We start from the raw sequence: 5,839 nt of genomic DNA, 5'->3' as shown, positions 1-5,839 counted from the left end.
ATATATATACTTAACCATTATTTTAACAATACAGAAACTTTGCTATTTTATCTGAGAGTTCTTTCACACTCTGCTTATTGACTCCTTTGGTAAAAAGACACAATGTTAAAGCAGAAGTTCTGAGGATTTGACTTGCTGCAAAGCTTCGCAGACTGGGACACTCTTCCTCTGATTCCTCTATTTTGGCAAGATTCTCACCTTAGGGTCTTTCTTGTAGATGGTGAGAATTCACATTCTTCTTAGAACTCGCCCCCCACCCCGGTTTTCATCAACACCTGAAAACCAGCAAAAACAACTCACTTCTTACTTGTCAGGTGTAAATTATATTCTTAGCAGGTTAACACCACTGTGCAAGGGGGTTGGATAGTAAAAGTCCCATCCATGCACCTGCCTCTCCAGGAAGTGGGTCCCAGATAAGGCTACAATCAATCTCAAGAACAAAGCAATTAAATATTGATATAGGTAAAAGTGGTAGTGTGCATACCCTGCACCCTTTTGAGGAGGGCATCATAGCCTGTTAGTGACCCAAAACTCAGGGCATCAAAAGCTCTGAGAATCTGTATTATAGTTTGGACATGGACTGTCCCACAAAGCCCTGTGTGTTAAAGGTTTGGTCCCAGATAGGTGCCACTGGCAGCAAAGCCATCAGTAAGTAGGACCTAGTAGGAGGTCTTCAAGTCATTGGAGATGTTCCTTTGCAGAGGATATGGAGGCCTCAGCCCCTTCCTCATCCTCTGTTAATTCACTTCCTAGACATGAGGTAAGCAGTTGTGCTCTATTACTTGCTCCCTACAGCTGCTGTTGGGCCCTCCTATCAGAGGCCTAAAAACAGGAGTCAACCTGATTTTGCACTGACATCTCTAAAACTGAGCCAAAGTAAACATTTTCTCTTCATAAGTTGATAATCTACTTGGTATAGCAATATAAAGCTGACACAACCTGGGAAGCTCAATTTGTGCCAGGAAACAGGGTGTTGCCCATCTCAACCGAGGAATAGCACACCTTAAGACATTTAAAAGTTTAAGAGAAAACTAGTTTAAAGGATATTAATACTGAGTCATTAAAGGTAGTTCTGTTGTTTATACTTCACAAAACAAAGTATATTTAATATATAGAATCAATAACAAAATATTCTGTAAACTGCTAGTTAAACTGGAACCTACTGACTGATTGCTCTAAATTGACTTTTGGTTTTCTATAAATACTGTCATGTCACACTGTTATTGGAGTTCTCAGAAGGTGCTCTAGTTCTGCAAGTTTCCCGGTTGGCAAATTTATTTTGTTCTGTTTTGCTCAAATAAACTCTACTAACTTTAGTTGGTCCAACAAATTTTCCTTTCAATAATACTCTCTCATCATATGAAAATGATTTTATAAATATTTCATAGGGGTAGAAAATTCAACTTTTCTGTAACATGGTTAATCAAGATTAACTTCTTATGCAATTTAGGGAAGTTTATTTCAGCTTTCTAATGTAATATTGATAATGTCATCTTTCTGATTGTTTTCAAATTTGTAAGGACCAGGGCTAGGGATTTAGCTCAGTGGTTTCACCACTGCCTTGTAAGTGTAAGGACCCAAGTTTAATCCCTGGTACCAAATTTATAAGGGCCACTAATAGGTGTCTGCTAAGGCATTGATGAGCAAACCAAATCCTTACCTGGTATTTTTACAAGCTTAATGATTAGAATAATTTTCCACAGATTAGTGTCTGGCCCATATATATCAAGCCTTGTTTCTTCTCCACATACATATTTTTTTGTGGTAGGCATTGTACAGGTTGAGCATCCTTAATCTGGAAATTTGAAATGGTCCATAATCAGAAACTTCTTGAGTGCAATGATACCACAAGTACAAAATTCCTCAGCTGACATGTGATAGGTTGAAGTTAAAATGCAGAGTAAAAATACTGCACATGAAATTACCTTAAGACAATGCATATAAAATATACTGTATATGAAACATAAATGAATGCTGTGTTTAGATTTGATTACTATCCCCAAGATATCTTATTATATATATGCAAACATCCCAAAATCTGAAAGTATATGAAATCTGAAGCATGTCTGATCTCAAGCATTTTAGACAAGAAAAAAAAAAAAGCATTTTAGACAGAGAACTATCAACCTGGGCAGTAGCATGCAAAGGTTAGTTAGGCGCAGTCAGTAGAAAGAATATTCTTGGAAATCAATGCTATAACACTATGGTTAGTGATAATACATGGAAGCCATTGTAAACATAAGTATATCTCACAAAACAAATATTAACTTATCCATACTCTAAACCTCCTATAGCCATTTTAACACCAATGATAAGAAGGGAGGCCAATAGAAAGAGTAACTGGTTTTAACTGGTGTGTAAAACCCTTTTGTACATGTATGAATTTTACTAAAATATACAGTGGCCCCTGGGTTTATCACTGCGATTGGTTCCAGATGGCTGGCTGTAATTTAAGTTGGTTGTAAGTCAATACAGCTGAGACCTGGAGTTTACCTGGGTACACACTATAGATAACAAGAGGCAGATGAATCTTCCATTAATCTATTTAATCCAAGTTGTTTGTCAGGCCAGTCGTGACTTGAGGGTCTGCTATATATGATCACATGAACACAAGCCAAGGGCTGCCTTGGAAGGAAGCTGTGCAAATTAGAAATGCTAGTGGCTAAGGGGGTAACAAATATTGCACTGATCATCTAAATACAATGGTAATGTCTTTTAGAGCTACAAAATCAATCAAAATACAGGACAAAACCTAGTGAGGAAACTTTTGATGATTTTAGATTTCTGACACATTTTTAAGTAAGTAAAGATCTAGTTTACGGAGATTTACTCTTCTGGCTCAACAGCGTGAGGAGCTCTACAAGCAATTCCTCAAAGAAACTAGTGAGCTGTATCCAAAACAAACAATAAACAAAAATCCCATTGAAAGTGTCCAGAAATGGTCCTAAAGACACACAGAAAATGAAGAAACATTATAAAAACCCCTAAAACTTCATAAGAACAATGATATTTAATATCTGCCACTTCTTCTCTTCCTTCCCAGCTCGGTGAGACAGGATTTCCACTCCAAAGCAATACATCCAAGAGCACAGGCTCCCTCTCTCACAACTAGACCTTGGAGGGCTACTTTCCTGGAAGAAGGAGCATTTCTTTTCCTACTTCTATTACCTGTTGCTGAAGCTAAGCTCCGGGTGAGTGTGTCTGAAAGCAGGCAGGGTTTCTCCTCTGTCCATCACCCCTATTGAGATGGAGGCCTGAAATAGCACCACTGGGAATACTGAGAATACCTTGCTTTCCTTTTCAAGATTGTTTTGGCTGTTCTGGGTCACTTGCATATCTATTAATTTTATTAACTGTAAGATCATTTTACCAATTCCTATGAAATTGATGAGACTTTGATGGGGATTATGTTGAATCTGTAGACCCATTTGAGGAATGTTATCATCTCAACAATACTTTTTTTCAATCCACAAATATGGAATATTGTTCCATTTAAATTCTTTAAATTCTTTCAGCAATATTGCATAGTTTTCACTTATTTTGATAAATTTATTTCCAAGTATTTTATTCTTCTTAAAAGTATTTTAAATAAAAATTTGTTTGAGGCCCTGGGGATTTTGCACTGAGCTACACACCCAACTCTTCAAAACAATTTTTTTCTTTAAGATAAAATTTCCCAGTCACTAAAATTTCCCAAGCTGGGTTTGTCCTTGTTATCCTCATGCTTCAGCCTCGCAAAGTAATGGAATTACAAACTTGTATCACCATGCCCACCTGTAAATGGAATTCTTAATTTCATTTTTAAAGTGTTCATTGCTAGTTTATAATAATATTGATATATGTATATCTTTTCCTTCAACCTTAACTCATTTATTCTACTACTTTTATAGTAAATTCTTTAGGGGTTTCTATATATAATGATCTTATGTGGAGACATTTTACATTCTTTTTTTTTGGTACCAGAGATCGAACTTGGAACCTTGTGCTTTCAAGGCAGGAAGCGGAACCACTGAGCTAACTCCCCAGCCCTGACATTTTACCTTCTTGAACATTTTAATCTTTACTGCTATTGGAAATTCTAAAAATTGTATCTTATGTGCTCAGTTATTATGCAGATAAGTACAGTAGGTGATGAATAAAAGATTTTCAAGAACAGAAAATACCACATTTAGGTAAATTTTCACATAGTGGAAATGAGATCATGCAAAATATTCTATTAAAGCAAAGCTTGTACATTAGTTTAAAAATCGATGATTGTAAATATCAAATTTTCTGGTCTTTAGACATCGGCTAGTTATGTAACTTTTATTTTAAAATGCCATCCTTTCAAATTATTTAAGTCAGATGAAAAATTTTGGTGGTCATTCTAAAACACAGGCAGTTCACGGCTAATTTTTTTTTTATTCTTTTAGGGGCTCTATGAACAAAATTGATAGAGAAATGCTGTAGAGAAATGCAATGATACAGGCCCTTGCCTGCCTCCACCCCCCGCACCAATGTCTTGTTTTGGAAGTGTGAATTTGTGCTGCAGTGCTCCTGACCAATGTATCAAAATGGTTTGTGACTGAACTGTGCAACCTTTCAGGAATATTCTATTAAGCTCTGTCCCCTCACAAGAAGGTTCTGTTAAGCTCATCCTCTTCTCTGGAATGTTCTGTAACTCTTCCCCTCTGCTTCAGGAATGTTCTGTAACTATCCCCTGCTTCAGTGAGCATGCTCACCTACCCTGTAGATCCCTATATAAGGAGGCTCTCATTTCTGGTAGAGTGCTCAGATTCCTCTTAGTCCGCTGGGGATCAATGTCATAATAAAGGGTTGGTTTTTTTGTTTTTTTTGGGTTTTTTTCTCCTCTACCTCTTCAACTGATCATTGGATTCTTGAGTTTTCAAATTATGAGCACTGCATTCCAGAGCTGCCACACTGAGCTGTAAAGCTCAGCTCTGCCTTAGAGCTGTGGCACTTGGCTGTGATGCTGAGCTGTAACACTGGGCTACCGCACCTAGCTCCTCTGCTCTGCTGCAAGAAAGTCATCTGAAATTCCTGTATCGATGTATACCTCCCCGATAGGTTTTGCTTTTTATGACTACTTTTGAGACGACCTCCAATTTTCAATTTTACCCCACTCCCACTGTGTATTATTTAATAGTTTCCATCAATTAATTTGATTAAGGGGAGGAGAAATGCATCTGGCTCAAGTCACTGCCATCCTCAGTCACTTAACTAGATTTCAAGAATCAGGACACTACAGAAAGATCTTTTTGAAAGTCAAGCCTTTTCAAGAGTATAAATTATAGCATTTTACTAATTTTAAATAACTTTTTCTTTTCCCTTTTAGCATTTCATAACCCTTAGTCATATTGACGCAGGATCTTTAGAGTCAGAAATTTAACAAAGTTTGGTGGACACTTTGCAGCTGACCCCAAGATCCTACAGTATAGTCACAAAGGCTGCGTTCCAGAATTACTGATCAGCTTTTGTTGTCCCAGATTCGTTCCAGAGCTGTTCTCCCTCTAGCGACCGCAGGCCCTCACTGGCCTTGACTCTTGTGTTGGGCAGAGCCTCACGTTCCAGGCAGGAGAGGCACTGTGCGCGCAAGCGCGGGGCAGCCGACGTGTCGCAGAGAGACCCCGGTAAGGGGTCCGGGCAGAGTTTGCTATTTAGTAGGTTCTGGGCCTCCCGCCTCCACTCCTCTCTTTCCCTTAAAGTTTCACAGGGGCTTCTAGGTTCGAAGCGGACTGACGTCCTCCTGGGCGCCACTCAGAAGGTCAGAGCGCACAGAACACAGCCTGGGCCGGCTGCCGAGAACGAGTCCGTGGGGAGGGCGCCCGTGGGCGTCACG

The 5,839-nt window shown here is 38.7% G+C and overlaps 1 protein-coding gene across 4 annotated transcripts in view; it reads left to right on the top strand.

The window, feature by feature from the left end:
• Spart (spartin) overlaps positions 1-5,839 on the top strand; it is a 63,980-nt gene that overhangs the window by 23,039 nt on the left and 35,102 nt on the right. Inside the window, exon 2 of one of the 4 annotated variants that reach the window (XM_033759974.1) lies at positions 3,044-3,191. The gene's annotated coding sequence lies outside the window, so the exon portion shown is untranslated. The other 3 variants (XM_010623938.3, XM_010623939.3, XM_010623940.3) reach the window with 3 other exon arrangements.

The sequence above is a fragment of the Fukomys damarensis genome, unplaced genomic scaffold (assembly GCF_012274545.1).
Source record: "Fukomys damarensis isolate Sample0158 unplaced genomic scaffold, DMR_v1.0_HiC HiC_scaffold_38, whole genome shotgun sequence".
Lineage (NCBI taxonomy): Eukaryota > Metazoa > Chordata > Mammalia > Rodentia > Bathyergidae > Fukomys > Fukomys damarensis.
The sequence above is the reverse complement of the archived record's forward strand: the minus strand, read 5'-3'. Positions and strand labels throughout refer to the sequence as shown.